General features: G+C 40.4%; 1 long non-coding RNA gene across 1 annotated transcript; it reads left to right on the top strand.

Annotated features, from left to right (window-relative positions):
- The first annotated feature begins 8,310 nt into the window (after positions 1-8,310).
- LOC311139199 lies at positions 8,311-10,478 on the top strand. The gene is made up of 4 exons (XR_014614083.1): positions 8,311-8,414; positions 8,648-8,729; positions 10,178-10,196; positions 10,424-10,478. It is a non-coding gene; the product is annotated as an uncharacterized lncRNA (long non-coding RNA).
- The last annotated feature ends 8,617 nt before the right edge of the window (positions 10,479-19,095 follow it).

The raw sequence follows: 19,095 nt of genomic DNA, 5'->3' as shown, positions 1-19,095 counted from the left end.
CTTTTTGTGAAAACAACCTTCCCTACTGATTTACATTGCTTCAATGTCTACTTGAAAACGGGCACTTTTTAATTATGCTTTTATTTTTTATTCTTTTAACTTTTCTTTCTTGCAAGACAGCTATTGAGCAATGCAAACTGGCACCCATAATTGTAGATAAATATTTCAGATCTAATAATTCTGGTATTGACCGTTTCAAATTTATGGGAATTGAATGGGAACAATGTTTCCTTTGCCCCCAACTGTTGTAACATGAAGAGGGCAGCTGGTATATTTGGGCGGCAGGTAGCCTCGAGGTTAGAGCATTGGGCGAGTACCAGCGCCGTCAAGGTAAGAAATATGTCGCTGTGCCTTTGTGCAAGGCACTTAGCCCTAATTGCAATGGTGACCCCTCCTCTGCATGTGTCTCAGGGGGAGTTGGGATATGCAAGAAAACGCATTTCCATTACACACTTGTGTGTAACAGGACAAATATAAGGACCCTCCAAATTATTATTTGTTGAAATATAACTATATCAAAATGTATCTCAGTTTCCAAATTAAGAAGAAGATATTGTTGCATTTAGTTCCTCATCTGTTTCGGGAAGGGTGTGTGTATCAAAGGAAGTGGTGCACTGCAGTTACAACAGCCACTGGAGTGGCAGCAAGAGGCCAGAAAGCACTGCTGCTCATCTGGTACTTATTTTAACTTATCTTTAACTATTGTAGTATTTCACTAGCCTCTGTTAATAATGTGACGTTATGTGATGTTATATTTTATAAACTGGGTGGTTCGAGTCCTGAATGTTTATTGGCTGAAAGACGTGGTATATCACATTGTATACCATGGGTATGACAAAAAAGTACTATTTACTGGTCTAATTATGTTGGTCACCAGTTTATAATGGCAGTAAGGCACCTTGTGGGTTTGTGGTGTATGGCCAATATACCATGGCTAAGGGCTGTATCCAGGCACTCCGCGTTGCGTCATGCATAAGAACAGCCCTTAGCCGTGGTATATTGGCCATATACCACACCTCCTTGGGCCTTATTGCTTAAATATATACACATACAATTTATACATTTGATAAATCATCAGTATTGTTTTAATTTAAACTATGTGCATTCCTTATTAGAGCATGAGTATTACTATTACATGGTTATTATTAGCAATGGGAAACCTACACTCTCCTCTGTAAACAGGTACTAACTTACTGCCTAAGCAGTAGATGCATTAATACTTGATGATTTCTTCATAAACCCTTTAAACGGATGCTTTAGAACAAGATACTATCAAAACCTTTGACATACCCCTCACTATATCTGACGATCCTTACTGGATCATTCATTACCTTTGCCTGTCTGTGTTGTTATTGCGCTCAAACAAAGGATGTGATAACAATGATGGATGTGGTTATACTGTTTATATTTTACATTACATTTTAGTCATTTAGCAGACGCTCTTATCCAGAGCGACATACAGTTAGTGAGTGCATACGTTATTTAAAAAAAAAATTCATACTGGCCCCCCGTGGGAAACAAACCCACAACCCTGCCGGCCATTCCCTCCCCTACCCTGGACGACGCTGGGCCAATTGTGCGGCGCTCCATGGGTCTCCCGGTCACGGCCGGCTACGACAGAGCCTGGATTCGAACCAGGATCTCTAGTGGCACAGCTAGCACTGCGATGCAGTGCCAAATAGATCATATAATTACATATTATAACTATTTGTTTTAAAATTATCATTAGTAATGATTAAATCATCATGTAATTATTATTAAAGTGGAACTGACAGCGTTTAAACAACTTTGCAGATATGAAACAAACAGGCAATGGTAATAGTAGTCCAAAATATACAATTCCCATTTCATGCTTCAAAACCAACTTTATAAGAGGTTCTATTTGACTCCAAATTCCATGACATACAATAAGGCATTGTTGGCAGAATAGATGGATGCTGTTCAATGCATGATTAATATAATTCACCAATACATTTTTTGGTACTCCAAAACATATTGCTGTAAGGTTGTAAATCACAGCTGGCCTGGTACATTGTTGGCTGTAAATTGGACAGTGCAGTTATATTAACAATAATTTAAGCTCTCTGCCCATATAAGGCATGTCTATGTCCTGGAAAGTTTGCTGTTACTTACAACAGTCATGCTAGTCACATTAGCAGCACGTTAGCTGAACCGTCCCGTATACGGGACACCGATCCCGTAGAGGTTAACTTACGTTCTTACCTAAGACGTTGTATTTCATGTAAAAATTTGTTTTTTCAAATTGTTATATATATATATATACTACCGTTCAAAAGTTTGGGGTCACTTAGAAATGTCCTTGTTTTCCAAAGAAAAGCATTTTTTTGGTCCATTAAAAGAACATCAAATTGATCAGAAATACAGTGTAGACATTGTTAATGTTGTAAATGGTTATTGTAGCTGGAAACGGCTGAATTTTAAAGGAATATCTACATAGGCGTACAGAGGCCCATTATCAGCAACCGTCAGTACTGTGTTCCAATGGCACATTGTGTTTGCAAATCCAAGTTTATCATTTTAAAAGGCTAATTTATCATTAGAAAACCCTTTTGCAATTATGTTAGCATAGCTGAAAACTGTTGTGCTGATTAAAGAAGCAATAAAACTGGCCTTCTTGAGACTAGTTGAGTATCTGGAGCATCAGCAATTGTGGGTTTGATTACAGGATCAAAATGGCCAGAAACAAATAACTTTCTTCTGAAACTCGTCAATCTATTCTTGTTCTGAGAAATGAAGGCTATTCCTTGCGAGAAATTGCCAAGAAACTGAAGATCCCGTACAACGCTGTGTACTACTCCCTTCACAGAACAACGCAAAATGTCTCTAACCAGAATAGAAAGAGGAGTGGGAGGCCCCGGTGCACAACTGAGCAAGAGGACAAATACATTAGAGTGTCTAGTTTGAGAAACAGACGCCTCACAGGTCCTCAACTGGCAGCTTCATTAAATTGTACCCGCAAAACACCAGTCTCAACGTCAACAGTGAAGAGGCGACTCCGGGATGCTGACCTTCTAGGCAGAGTTGCAAAGAAAAAGCCATATCTCAGACTGCCCATCTTAATCTTTTCTTTTTATTGGCCAGTCTGAGATATGGCTTTTCTTTGCAACTCTGCCTAGAAGGTCAGCATTGTACATGTTTTAATGACAGTAATAGGTAACTTATTGTAATTACTTAGAAATAACCATGTTAATATTGTTAAATAATCTTCTTGTTCTTGATTTCATTGTGCTGTTGCTGTTAAATATTGTATTATGTGAGGCACTTATTGCCAACAAAGGGCCAGGCAGCATATGACACATACGCCACACTACAGGTGAGGGCACTCTTTAGGCTATTATTTCCACCCATCTGGAATGCACCGTTTCTGTTTCAATGACTCAATATTTTGAACTAAAACGGATGACGGTAACCAAGGCTGGGAATGTCATTATAATCAAACTAGCAAGGGCAATGATCACAAGTCAGTCATAATGTGGCTAATATGTTAGCGCATGTGTCAAACATAAGGCCCGCGTGCTGAATAGGACACACAAGCGAGTATAAACGAGTCAACAGTTTAGTCATCTACTTTATGAAATTACAGCCTTTCGTGTGGGTTGGGACAAGCATGCATTGGCAGGCAAGCTGCAGAAGGACGAGCAGGCTAATACTCCCCATCGTTTACAGTGCAATGTTGAAGTCCAAGTAGCTGAAAAAGATTGAGAGGGTTTATCTAATGTTCCCTTGTTAGATTTTAGCTAATCTTGCTCTGGTTAGCATTAGTTGTTGATCTTGTTGTTGTTAATGTGCATAAGCAACTGAGGGAGAGAGAGCCTCCCTTTTCATGGTTGTTTGATCAATTGGACTGTGAAGTTCCCAAATGTAAGAGGACTCCTGTGGTATTTACATATTTACAGGTGTATTTTGTGGCTTTTGGCGATGATCTAAAGTTGTGCTGTTGCTACTGTCTGTAAACACGCAGTCCAGTTCAAAGTGAATGATGGCAGGCCTGTGTGGCAAATGGCTTATTTGTATATAGGCTTACTGTAGCTCTGATTGGCTATGGCACACCGGTCTGTGTAGACTCTGGTCCTAGAGAAGACAGATGTTTTTATTAGGTTTTATTTACTGCAATGTCTATTAATTGTCCAAACGCACTGATGCTTTCCCACTCTATATTGCTATAGAATTTTCAATAATTCCTTACTATACGTCATTCCCAAACATTCTATCAATTTATGAAAATGTTCTCGCATGTCAGAAGAAAATACTAATAAATTTAAAAGGTCATACGATTTCATGTTCCACTTTTAATAATGAATAATATGATTATTAGATCATATACAATTTAAAGGATCTCTGTGTTATAGATGTTATACTATAATAAGTGTAGAAATGTAATTTCTTAAATTTCCTCAGGTTTGCTGAACATTGTGCAGTTCTGCCATCTTTCCTGTTTCACTTCATCCGGGGATTTCCACCAGAGCTGTCAGTCACTTTCAGAGAGTCATGAGTGGTGCAGGTGCAGGGTCGTTGGTTCTCATTGGCTGTCTGCTGAGAGGTTTGTGAGGTTTTGGGTTGATTTTGAGTTTCAGGTTTGACTTATTTGTAACCTTAGATAAAATGTGCTATTTTGTAACCCTTAACTGTCTCTTCAATGCCATATTAGAATGGCAATTTGCATAGCATTTTTACTAATCTTACCAATGTTACAAAAATTACTTTAAGTCTGCTTCAATGGCTTTTATAGGTAGGTAAGCATTGTCAAATGAGGACTGACATCAATATGGTAATGTTGTATGTCCAATTACATTGAAATGAATGTATTTTCAGGTGGTGTATAGTGCAATTTCCCTCAAAATGGTTTTCTTAAATTTCAAATGATCCAGGTTCTTCCACCATGTTTCCCACATGTTCAGACTACATTTTGAGATAATAGACAAAGTGCAGTTTTGTATTACTATTATAGGCATTATTTTATAGGCGAGCTTAAGTCTGAATATTGATACATTGATAGTGTGAATGATTAGTGCTTTTTGAGGTCAGTTCGGTTTCTGTTCGATTACGGTTTCCATTCTTTCTTTTTTTTTTTTTTTTACATTAAATGCATTTTGAAATAATGACATTACAAAGATCTTTGATGGTAATTCCAAAGCCCAAAATAGTGAACATTCAATTGCCAAAACATAGAAAATATTCCATTGTCTCTGTCAGGTCCACATTGGGTAGACATCAATAGAAAAATAGGAAATTACCCTGAAAAAATATAATATTTAAGTTGTGTATATTACATAGTTTTTATTTGATGACTATATAATTTTTTTATTCTCAAAAGTCATCATCTCATCTCTGCTCTGGCAGTAACAGTCAGTCAGCCAGTTATCTGTGCTCCCCATATTGTACTGTCTTTAGTCATCCTATTTAGCTAGCCTGCCTAAGTAAGAACTCTCTGTCCCTCGTCGTTGTGTTTTTGGGGGTCTTTGTGTATCTAACTAACCTTGCATGCGTAAAGTGTATCTGTCCAGAGATCTGCAAATAATGACGAGATGATCATGTCTCCGCTCTAAAAATGGGAGTCGTTGTTCTGAAGGCGAGAAAGCAGGCATCAAATTTAGGTCCAAATAAAACAATAGAAAAGCATTGGGATTATTTTGGACAGATTTTGTCAAGAATGAAACTTCTCGCTTCACTTCTTCCTCTCTGTCAAGACGGAAAAGAACTGGCACCATGAATTATGGTCATTGTAGTTAATTACCACGTTTCTGAGCTAAACTATGTTGAATATTTGTTTAATGAAAACTACTACTACCTTCAGCCCAGCGTCCCACATAGTTCTACAATTGATTTATCTTGTGAATGATTTGATTTCTCTCCAGAGAAACGGTGCGTTGGCCTAAAAAAAAAACGAACTAAAGGAATTCAAGTAATTGAACCAACGTCGGTCAATTAGTTGTTTAATAACCGGAATAAAAACGAAATGTGGGTTAATCTCTCAGCACTGTTAATTGACCCCATGGATCATGAAATGTGGTTTAAGCAATTTATGTTGGCTAATATAGTGTGTTGTCAACAATTCAATCATATTCTTTCACCAAAATAAGTATTTTTAATACAAATGTGTGTATCCTATTCTTAGTCCACCATACTTTTTACTGACATCAAGCCTGGTTGAGTACATGTTTTCAAAATTCTTGCTTTTAAGCCTTTTGACATTTTAACTATTTATTTTCATATTGCTACTCTTCAAGGTCTCTACTAACAGGAATTGTGAAATATGAATCCCTCAACTAACTGAATTTGTACCTTTTATGCCATATCTTTGGTGACTGATTTTGAGTTTCTTACGGTTTTCTGAATGGGCAAAGTTAGAGTGCCACAATACTGAACTGCATTAACCCAGAAGGATATCAATTATGTTTATTGATGCATAATAAAGTGTTAATTTAGTTGACCAATCAAGTTCAAATTAAGATTTTTTTCATATCCACTTCTAAAATCCATTGCCAAAACATGCTCTACCAGCCGGTTGAGAATAGGGTTAAAGGGTTTAGATATGTTATTTTCTATATGGCTTAATGTGTTACTGTATCCTAGATACAAGCCATAACCATTGTGTTTTTGCTATTCATTCTCAGTCTAAACATTCTGTTGTGTATTTCAGGTGCTCTGTGCCAAAATGGGAAAGTCTTGATTCCCAGCGGTATTCAGGCTCTGAGTGGATCTTGTGTGCTAATTCCATGTAGATTTACATTGAAGTCTAAATATGAGTCATCCCTCACTCGTCCATGTAAAGGAACATGGAACAGAGTATTCGTGAAACCAGGGTTAATGGCACCCACAAGAGATGACTTGCTGCAGAAGGACTGCACCACTATCTTGAACCTTCCTTACCCTTATCCCCGTTCCTACCTATCCCAATATTTCTTAAACCTTGAATGTGACAAAAGTCTACCATTTGAGTTTCCTCAAAGCATCAATATTGATGTTAAAGGTACATTATTACTATTTACAACAGTTCTGTGTTTTTATTTCTGGTGGTTGAGGTTAGTTACTGTGATCACATGTTTATGCAGGTGGTTCATTGAGTGGAGAAATGATCAATTAGGTGGAGAAAGAGTGTCTAATTTCTTGTCACTAAATTCAGGAATACTACTTTAGTAAAAATGACACAAATCCTACTTAATATGCCATTTAATATACTTAATTAATGTTCATGCATTAGAATATGCCATTTCTTTGTGCCATGTCAGTTACAGTATTAAATTGATGTAGCCTATGTCTGCTTGCGTTATAAACTATATTACATTTTTATCTCCTGAAGACTCTCCTCCCCAACCCACTCTAACCCCAGTTACAGTGATTGTGAATGAGGGGGAATCAGTGAGTTTGATCTGCTCTGCTGCAAGCCCCTGTCCCTTTCTCCCTCCAACTCTGACATGGACCCCCAGACTGGGTGACAGTGTGGAGAAACAAGAGAAGGGACCAAACTGGGACCAAACTGAAGTCATGACTTCTACTCTGACATTCACTGCATCATACCTTCATCATGAACAGACAATGTCCTGCACTGCTCTCTACAAACGACTTGATGGCAACAGTGATGTATCATCTGAGAAAAGCCTCCCAATCACTGTTCAATGTATGTTCAATTGTTCTTCTGGTTATAATGGAATAAGTTAGGCCAGTTTGTGTTGATAGTAAATCGTTATGTTTTTCTTTCCCCCAGACCCTCCCAGGAACACCTCAGTGTTGGTCCGTCCCTCTGGTTCAGTGGTAGAGGGAAGCTCTGTGACTCTGACCTGCAGCAGCAATGCCTACCCAGCAGTGAAGAGCTACACCTGGTACAGAGTTAATGAAGATCAGGTGGCACCAGTGAAGGCTACAAGAGTGCTAAATGTCCAAGTGTCGCAAGACAACACCCAGTTCTACTGTGAGGCCAGAAATGAGCTTGGATTGCAGAAGTCTGCTGTTGTTCAACTAGGTGTGCCATGTAAGTATAAAATAAAATAAAAACAACTACATGTATTCTAGCATGAACCAGATGCATCCACTGCTAGCAATGGGTCAGGGTGAAATGGTGGCACCCACTAAGTTCACATTTTTTAAACATTGTCTTTTACTTTTTATAGATAAACCCAGGAACACCTCAGTATCAGTCAGTCCCTCTAGTCTAGTCGTAGAGGGAAGCTCTGTGACTCTGACCTGCAGCAGCAATGCCAACCCAGCAGTGAAGACCTACACCTGGTACAGAGTCAATGAGAGCAAGATGGTCCCGATGGAGTCTAGATCTCGGTCTCTGGTTCTGCAGGATATCAGTGAGAGTGGACTGTTCTGTTGTGAAGCACAGAATAGCTATGGCAAAGAAATGGCCAGCATCTTTGTGTATCTGCACCACTGCCCCTCCACACCTACAGGTAGGCCTAGTGCTGTAACAATGAGAATATACTAGATTAAACAGATTGTTGTGTATAATTAAATTGTTTAATTAATTTAAATGAAATTATTTACATTTTAAGCAATTTTACAATTTAACGATTATTTTACCTGTATAAGTCCGTTATAAAGACATTTGGTACACATACAGAAAGTATAGAGACTGTGGATTTGGAAACTAACAAAGTAACTCAAACATGTCTTGTAACTCAAGTATCAGTTCCATCCATAATCTGTGGAGTGGTCATTGTCCTGTGGATTCTAACAGTCATCTTCGGAGTCTATAGATATATCAGGTAAAATGGACCTACTGTAATTGCTAAGCAAGTAAAATCTTGTATTTCATTATTTCATGGACATTTTTCAGAAATAGTAATATATATAATCTTGGTTAACCCAGAACTAAAATCTAGCATAATTTGGTCATTGGTAGTCTGTCATCGAGAGATTAATATATCCATATGGTAATATACAGTGCATTCGGAAAGCATTCAGACCCCTTGACTTTTTCCACATTTTGTTACATTACAGCCTTATTCTAAAATTGATTAAATTGTTTTTACCCCTCATCAATCTACACACAATACCCTATAATGACAAAGCAAAAACAGTTTTTTATAGATTTTAGGAAATGTATAAAAATAGAAAAACTGAAATATCACATTTACATAAGTATTCAGACCCTTTACTCAGTACTTTGTTGAAGCACCTTTGGCAGCGATTACAACCTCGAGTCTTCTTGGGTATGACATCTTGACTGTGTGCTTAGGGTCGTTGTCCTGTTGGAAGGTGAACCTTCACCCCAGTCTGAGATCCTGAGCGCTCTGGAGCAGGTTTTCATCAACAATCTCTCTGTACTTTGCTCCGTTAATCTTTACCTCGATCCTGACTAGTCTCCCAGTCCCTGCCGCTGAAAAACATCCCCTCAGCATGATGCTGCCACCACCATGCTTCACCGTAGGGATGGTGCCAGGTTTTCTCCAGATGTGACGCTTGGCATTCAGGCAAAAGAGTTCAATCTTGGTTTCATCAGACCAGAGAATCTTGTTTCTCATGGTCTGAGAGTCTTTAGGTGTCTTTTGGCAAACTCCTAGCGGGCTGTCATGTGCCATTTACTGAGTAGTGGCTTCCGTCTGGCCACTCTACCATAAAAGCCTGATTGATGGAGTGCTGCAGAGATGGTTGTCCTTCTGGAAGGTTCTACCATCTCCACAGAGGAACTCTGTAGCTCTGTCAGAGTGACCATCAGGTTCTTGGTCACCTCCCTGACCAAGGCCCTTCTCTCCCGATTGCTCAGTTTGGCCAGCGGCCAGCTCTAGGAAGAGTCTTGGTAGTTCCAAACTTCTTCCATTTAAAAATGATGGAGGCCACCGTGTTCTTGGGGACCTTCAATGCAGAAACATCTCAAGGATGATCAGTGGAAACAGGATATGGACCTGAGCTCAATTTCGAGTCATATAGCAAAGGGTCTGAATACTTATGTAAATAAGGTATTTCTGTTTTTTGTTTTTAATAAATGTGCAAAGAATTCCACAAACCTCTTTTCGCTTTGTCATTATGGGGTATTGTGTGTAGATTGCTGAGGAAATTGTTTTACTTAATCAATTTTAGAATAAGGCTGTAACGTAACAAACTGTGGAAAAAGTCAAGGGGTCTGAATACTTTCTGAAGGCACTGTATATGGTAATATATCAGTTTCAATATTTCCGTTCTAATCTTTGTCATCATCTCTATTCACTATCAGATTATCCAGAGGACTGAAGGTATGTCGGTAGCACTTTATCTTGCAGTACAGAAATTATTTTGGAATTACATGGTAATACTTGGTCATTTATTTTGTTTTGAAGATAGTAATAGGTAAAGTATTGTAATTACCTAGAAATAACATGTTAATAGTGTTTATGTTTTCTATGTATTGTGCTTTCGCTATTAAATACTGTATTATGTATGAGGTACTTATTGTGTGACATGTCCCCGTGTCTGCCAACAGTCAGTAGATGACACATACACCACACTAGAGATCTCCAACGTGACCTCTACTTATGAAGTCTTACAGGTGAGAGCACTCTTTAGGCTAGTATTAGTCATTTGCACACTAAAAAAAATCACTGTAGTTCTAACACTTTTGGAAATGTGTATATAAGTAGCATTTATTTGACCACACATAACGTGTGTGTGTGTGTCCATGTGTGCGAGCATGCACGTGTTTGTGTGTTTGTGTGTGTGTCAGAGGAAAGAGCATGGTAGCAGAGGAGCACAGAGGGAGACCAGTGGCAGTGATATGTGAATGCTGCAGAGGGGAGAGCGACAGTAACACCATGATCGTAGCTCTGGATTCACGGTTTCGGCTCTACCTGAGAGAAGTGAATATAGGGACTGTGGTAATATACCTCATCAGAACCTTTTTCATCTATCAGACAAATGTAAATAACAAACATAAATCAAGCTTTTCACTTTGTCATCTCCAAATATTTTAGTTTAACCATCCATTTCCACCCTTTATGTTTATTTCAGTTCATCTGTATTTCAGGTTTTATTGCACATTTTTATATTCATTCTATAATTATATCACATGTATTAATTTCTTGATGATGATTAATTGGTTAAATGTACTAGATGGTTCTTCACTTGTGGTCCTCTGTAGCTCAGTTGGTAGAGCATGGCACCAGGATAGTGGATTCGGTTCCCGGGTCCAACCATATGTAAAATGTATGCACACATGACTGTAACGAACTGTTCAGAAATTGCTGGGGGAGAGGGGGTGTCAATAAAAACATTAAAAATATTTTCACGTGACCCTCCCCTTTGCTTTACCCTCCCCGTCATTGAATTAACTCAGAATAATGATTACGACCACAGTAACAGTTTCAAAGTATGTCGACCTCATAACTATGATCAGGGGGCAAAACACATGGATACTGTCTGATGATGTGAATGGTTTGGTGGGGGAGGGGAATTGAGCTTGTTGCGTTTTTGAGCTCGGAGCGACACCCAAGTGGCAGGTGCGTGACTTCTGTTCTAACTCGCCTCACTTTTGTTCAAATTTATCATGTAAATCGTGGTTGGTTATGTGCTAAAATCGAATCAAATCAAATTAATTTGTCACATGCTTCGTAAACAACAGGTCTAGACTAATAGTGAAATGCTTACTTACTGGCTCTTCCCAACAATAGAGAAAAATAATAACATGAGGAATAAATACACAATGAGTATTAATCACTTGGCTATATACCAGTACCGAGTCGATGTGCAGGGGAACCAATTCATTGATGTAGTATGTGGACACCCCTTCAAATTAGTGGATTCGGCTATTTCAGCCTCACCCGTTGTTGACAGGTGTATAAAATCGAGCACACAGCCATGCAATATCCATAGACAAACATTGGCAGTAGGATGGCCCGTACTGAAGAGCTCAGTGACTTTCAATGTGGCACCATCACAGGATGCCACCTTTCCAGCAAGTCAGTTCATCAAATTTCTGCCCTGCTAGAGCTGCCCCAGTCAACTGTAAGTGCTGTTATTGTGAAGTGGAAAAGTCTAGGAGCAACAACGGCTCAGCCGCGGTACCACTCAAGCTCACAGAATGGGACCCCAGAGTGCTGAAGCACGTAACGCGTTAAAATCATCTGTCTTCGGTTGCAACACTCACTGTTGAGCTCCAAACTGCCTCTGGAAGCAATGTCAGCACAATAACTGTTCGTCGGGAGCTTCATGAAATGGGTTTCCATGGCCGAGCAGCCGCACACAAGCCTAAGATCACCATGCACAATGCCAAGCATCGGCTGGAGTGGTGTAAAGCTCGCCGCCATTGGACTCTGGAGCAGTGGAAACGCGTTGCCTGGAGTGATGAATGACGCTTCACCATCTGGCAGTCCGACGGATGAATCTGAGTTTGGCAGATGACAGGAGAACGCTACCTGCCCGAATGCATAGTGCCAACTGTAAAGTTTGGTGGGGGAGGAATAATGGTCTGGGACTGTTTTTCATGGTTCGGGCTAGGCCCCTAAGTTCCAGTAAAGGAAAATCTTAACGCTACAGCATACAATTACATTCTAGACGATTCTGTGCTCCCAAATGTGTGGCAACAGTTTGGGGAAGGCCCTTTCCTGTTTCAGCATGAAAATGCCCCCGTGCACAAAGCGAGGTCCATACAGAAATGGTTTGTAGAGATCGGTGTGGAAGTACTTGACTGGCCTGCACAGAGCCCTGACCTCAACCCCATCAAACACCTTTGGATAAATTGGAACACCGACTGCGAGCCAGGCCTAATCGCCCAACATCAGTGCCTGACCTCACTAATGCTCTTGTGGCTGAATGGAAGGAAGTCCCAGAAGAGTAGAGTCTGTTATAGCAGCAAAGGGGGGACCAACTCCATATTAATGTCCATGATTTTGTAATGAGATGTTCGATCACAGGTGTCCACATACCTATACTGTATGTACATACTGGGGAGAACAAGTATTTGATACACTGCCGATTTAGCAGGTTTTCCTACTTACAAAGCATGTAGAGGTCTGTAATTTTTTATCATAGGTACACTTCAACTGTGAGAGACGGAATCTAAAACAAAAATCCAGAAAATCACATTGTATGATTTTTAAGTAATTAATTTGCATTTTATTGCATGACATAAGTATTTGATACATCAGAAAAGCAGAACTTATTATTTGGTACAGAAACCTTTGTTTGCAATTACAGAGATCATACGTTTCCTGTAGGCCTTGACCAGGTTTGCACACACTGCAGCAGGGATTTTGGCCCACTCCTCCATACAGACCTTCTCCAGATCCTTCAGGTTTCGGGGCTGTCGCTGGGCAATACGGTCTTTCAGCTCCCTCCAAAGATTTTCTATTGGGTTCAGGTCTGGAGACTGGCTAGGCCACTCCAGGACCTTGAGATGCTTCTTACGGAGCCACTCCTTAGTTGCCCTGGCTGTGTGTGTTGGGTCGTTGTCATGCTGGAAGACCCAGCCACGACCCATCTTCAATGCTCTTACTGATGGAAGGAGGTTGTTGGCCAAGCTCTTGCGATACATGGCCCCATCCATCCTCCCCTCAATACGGTGCAGTCGTCCTGTCCCCTTTGCAGAAAAGCATCCCCAAAGAATGATGTTTCCACCTCCATGCTTCACGGTTGGGATGGTGTCCAGGATCCAGTTGCAGAGGGAGGTGTTCAGTTCCAGGGTCCTGAGCTTAGTGATGAGCTTGGAGGGCACTATAGTGTTGAACGCTGAGCTGTAGTCAATAAACAGCATTCTCACATACTGTAGGTGTTCCTCTTATCCAGGTGGGAGAGGGCAGCGTGGAGTGCAATAGAGATTGCGTCATCTGTGGATCTGTTGATGCGGTATGCGAATTGGAGTGGGTCCATGGTGTCTGGGGTGATGGTGTTGATGTGAGGCATGACCAGCCATTCAAAGCATTTCATGGCTACAGATGTGAGTGCGTCAGGGCGATAGTCATTTAGACAGGTTACCTTGGCGTTCTTGTAGGGCAGGGTTCTTCAATTCCGGTCCTGGAGGGCCGAAACACTTCAGTTTTTTATTTCTACCTGGTAGTTAATTGCACTCACCTGGTGTCCCAGGTCTGAATTAGCCCCTGATTAGAAGGAGAGGATGAAAAACAGAGGTGTTTTGGCCCTCCAGGACCGGAATTGAAGAACCCTGTTGTAGGGATTACAGACAGGGAGAGTTTGAAAATGTCAGTGAAGACACTTGCCAGCCAAATGGTTATTATTCAATGCATATCATGTCCACGTAGGCTAGCCTGCCAATGTAACTACAACACTCTGGCACTCGCACTGAAGAGTTTAGGAGGCTACTGTCAGAAATGTTGAGTCCAGTCCATTCAATCAGCGTTGTGGGTGTGATTTCTTTTTATCAGGGAGTCAGAAATGCGCAGACTGGCGTGTGCTGAATTTATTGATTACCATCCCATGTGTTAAGGGGGGAAATATTCAAATTTAAATGCTACGGCCCGGCAGCAAGCCTGGAAAAAACGCACAACCCTCCCTGTGCCCAATAAAAGAACCACACAACCCTCCCCAAAGCAAAGAAATAAGTTGCACCCTCTTCTCCTATATTGGACCTCCCCTTCCCCCCAGAATTTTTCGAATGGTCCTTAAGTCGCTTTGGATAAAAGTGTTTGCTAATTGGCATTTCTATTATACACTGCTCAAAAAAATAAAGGGAACACTTAAACAACACAATGTAACTCCAAGTCAATCACACTTCTGTGAAATCAAACTGTCCACTTAGGAAGCAATACTGATTGACAATACATTTCACATGCTGTTGTGCAAATGGAATAGACAACAGGTGGAAATTATAGGCAATTAGCAAGACACCCCCAATAAAGGACGGGTTTTGCAGGTGGTGACCACAGACCACTTCTCAGTTCCTATGCTTCCTGGCTGATGTTTTGGTCACTTTTGAATGCTGGCGGTGCTTTCACTCTAGTGGTAGCATGAGACGGAGTCTACAACCCACACAAGTGGCTCAGGTAGTGCAGCTCATCCAGGATGGCACATCAATGCGAGCTGTGGCAAGAAGGTTTGCTGTGTCTGTCAGCGTAGTGTCCAGAGCATGGAGGCGCTACCAGGAGACAGGCCAGTACATCAGGAGACGTGGAGGAGGCCGTAGGAGGGCAACAACCCAGCAGCAGGACTGCTACCTCCGCCTTTGTGCAAGGAGGAGCAGGAGGAGCACTGCCAGAGCCCTGCAAAATGACCTCCAGCAGGCCACAAATGTGCATGTGTCTGCTCAAACGGTCAGAAACAGACTCCATGAGGGTGGTATGAGGGCCCGACGTCCACAGGTGGGGGTTGTGCTTACAGCCCACACCGTGCAGGACGTTTGGCATTTGCCAGAGAACACCAAGATTGGCAAATTCGCCACTGGTGCCCTGTGCTCTTCACAGATGAAAGCAGGTTCACACTGAACACATGTGACAGACGTGACAGAGTCTGGAGACGCCGTGGAGAACATTCTGCTGCCTGCAACATCCTCCAGCATGACTGGTTTGGCGGTGGGTCAGTCATGGTGTGGGGTGGCATTTCTTTGGGGGGCCGCACAGCCCTCCATGTGCTCGCCAGAGGTAGCCTGACTGCCATTAGGTACTGAGATGAGATCCTCAGACCCCTTGTGAGACCATATGCTGGTGCTGTTGGCCCTGGGTTCCTCCTAATGCAAGACAATGCTAGACCTCATGTGGCTGGAGTGTGTCAGCAGTTCCTGCAAGAGGAAGGCATTGATGCTATGGACTGGCCCGCTCGTTCCCCAGACCTGAATCCAATTGAGCACATCTGGGACATCATGTCTCGCTCCATCCACCAACGCCACATTGCACCACAGACTGTCCAGGAGTTGGCGGATGCTTTAGTCCAGGTCTGGGAGGAGATCCCTCAGGAGACCATCCGCCACCTCATCAGGAGCATGCCCAGGCGTTGTAGGGAGGTCATACAGGCACGTGGAGGCCACACACACTACTGAGCCTCATTTTGACTTGTTTTAAGGACATTACATCAAAGTTGGATCAGCCTGTAGTGTGGTTTTCCACTTTAATTTTGAGGGTGACTCCAAATCCAGACCTCCATGGTTGATAAATTTGATTTCCATTGATAATTTTTGTGTGATTTTGTTGTCAGCACATTCAACTATGTAAAGAAAAAAGTATTTAATAAGATTATTTCATTCAGTCAGATCTAGGATGTGTTATTTTAGTGTTCCCTTTATTTTTTTGAGCAGTGTATATATATATTATATACTCAACACTGAAGAGTTTATATATTGTGTAGAGTAAAATTAATATCAATTCGTCATCGAATTCATGTAATTTCTCTGTTTCTAAGACTGTTGAATTGTACATTTATGATATCCACATTAAAGTCTGTCTTTTACACCTTCTTTGAATGGTAGCCCATTGAGTAGTAACTATGGAATGAAACAAGTTATGCAACATGTCAAATGTGTAATTTCCATCAGCCACAGATTTCTTGCACAGTTATTGCCCCATTAACCTGGAACTCCTTGTAAAAATAAACTTGAAACTTGACTATTTCATTACATTTGTGGATTTAAATCTCTGGTCGAATTACTGTTGGCTTGTAAATACTACTCTTTTATATTCCTTTTAAATAAAAAATAAATAAAAAAGAGAAATAAAGACAAATATTGCAAGGGGCTAGTCGCTGGATTATATATCTGCATGCATTTAAAGGAATCAGAGGATGTTGCCCTCCTTGTGAAGCTTGATATATCTCACCGGTAAATGTGAGTTTATAAAAAATCTGATGATCATTTGCTATTACAGAGGAAGGCTAGCGCTTGGGAGTTGACGCTTATTCAGTGAAGGATTATTCCGTGTCTTGCAAACAGCAGCGCCACTTCTGACTGTCTACAGTAACAAGCAGCTAGACAACAGAACACCACTTCAGGTGTCATTTATAAAGTCTGAAGTGTGCATTGGATTTCAACAGATGACCAACGCGTGAATACTGGTAAGAGGTCGCTGGCACTATTTCTGTTTGTACTATTTATGTTATGTTTAATTAATTCGACTGTCACGGTTTTGCAATGTGGAGTGCAACATTTTAAAGTTTATGTTCATGTGTCCCCACGTGTTGATATTTTCGGATTGTGTTGGATTTGGAACACATTTCTTATATTGATTGCATCTAATTAAAATCGAATTCTAGATATTGTCAAGGGCAACTAGGCTACATTTCCTTTAGTGTGTCAGGTGTAGGCTGCATCTACATTTGCACAAATATCAGCCTAATCAGGTCATAGCTCTTTACACTTAATTAATTTTTATGGGTCTGTATTTTCAATGGAAATGGATCTACACCTGTTTGACTTTATTATGCTTAATTTAGGTATTTAGACCTACTCAGAATCAACACAGCTTCATTGGCTTTAGGGTATAATTGAATAATTTTGTATTCTATATTTATTACGTGAGAAATATGTTCATATTACTATGATTCAAATCTAATTCTGATACAAATTATTGTAGTGTAGCCAACAGGTCAAAGAAAAAAGCAAGAAAACTCCCAGTCTTGTGGTGAATAGGGTCAATGTGGTTTCGGTTCCCTACAATCAAAGTCTGTGTGGAATCATTCTATCAAAACTAACATTTTTTATATGTTTAACTTTAATTAAAAGGTATTTTCACTGTTGGTTTTATCAACAACAAAAAATTAAGACAAAGTAATGAAGTGTGTGTGCTTCCTCTGTATTGAATGTGTATGTCTGTCTGTCTGTCCAGACAGTGTTTCATATCAGGTGAGCTCAGCTGGCCCTTTCTGATACAGAGAATCATGTATATGACAGGAGCTGAAAGATTCATCCTCATTGGTTTTCTGCTACAAGGTGGGTTGCTGTGGGAAAGGCTGGGTCTGATGCACTGCTTTCTTGCATCTCCCATTGCACTTTACCATTTATATTTTATTTAGCTGTAGCTAGGTTTCCATCCAATTGGCAACAGATTTTCATGTGAATTTTCTAAAATCCGCATAAAGAAAATATCTATTGAAATGTGATGGAAACACTATGAACTATTGATTTTTATTTGGGACATAATACTTAAGTGGAAAAGTACATTTTGTGTGCACTATGTCATCATGCACAGATTTTTACCCGTTTGGTGGAAACACACCACTGGTGGGAAAATGTGCATATTTTCTTTATCGGATTTTTGAATATTCGCATGAAAAGCTGTCGCCAATTGGATGGAAACCTAGCTACTGCTGTCATGATTTTATTTTATACGGTATGACTTTACTAGCATAAAAACTGTGGATGGAAACGTGGTTAGTGTTCTGATCCTTCTTAAAAGCCCAGTGCAGTCAAAATTTAGTTTTCCTGTGTTTTGTATCATGTTTATACAACAGCTGATGAAACTAACTGTAAAAATGACCATTCCAAACCTCTCTGCCAATAACAGCTAGGTTTAAGGTGACATATCCCTCGTCTGCTCAGGTGGATTGATCCACACTGTGGTTAATGCACCGTTTTTGTGCCCTTCCCTAACTAAATTCTTGCCTGATATTTTTTTTTTTGCAAAACAAAACCCAATTTGTTTGTTTTTTTACCATTTTAATGGAAACCTATTACAGTAAGTTACTTTATTGTTACCCAGAAATAATTTGATATTGAGATAAAACGGCTGCACTGGGCCTTTAAAGGGATAGTTCAAACAATCAATTTCTACTAGCATTGCTACATCCCCCCAAAATGCTAGCCAGATTATTCTGCACATCTGTAAATAACTAGCCAACAAATGTTTTAATGGTTTGGAGGAAACAACAACACCCTAGTGAAGCTGAAAATAACCAACATTTCAAAAAGTTAAACCATCCTTTAAAGTTAGTCATTGATTTAAAGATGTATGTGATTCCTGCATTCCTTCATTACCAGCTAACACCCCAGTCTAATATTTTGTTGTATGTGTTTCAGGTGTTCTGTGCCTAGACTTTGCAGCTCTGATGCCTCCGCATATAGAGTCTCTGAGTGGATCTTGTGTGGCCATTCCCTGCTCATTTACACTGGGATCTGGATATGAGTCGTCCCTCACAGCTTCATGTAAAGGAATATGGAGGAAAGGATGGAGAGGAGTACACGTGTTTGATTCTAGTCTCACAGGGTCAGGCTTAAATACCATT

This window comes from Coregonus lavaretus, assembly GCF_964263955.1.
Source record: "Coregonus lavaretus genome assembly, chromosome: 13".
Taxonomy (NCBI): domain Eukaryota; kingdom Metazoa; phylum Chordata; class Actinopteri; order Salmoniformes; family Salmonidae; genus Coregonus; species Coregonus lavaretus.
Note: the sequence above shows the minus strand (reverse complement) of the source record. Positions and strands in the feature narration are given on the sequence as shown.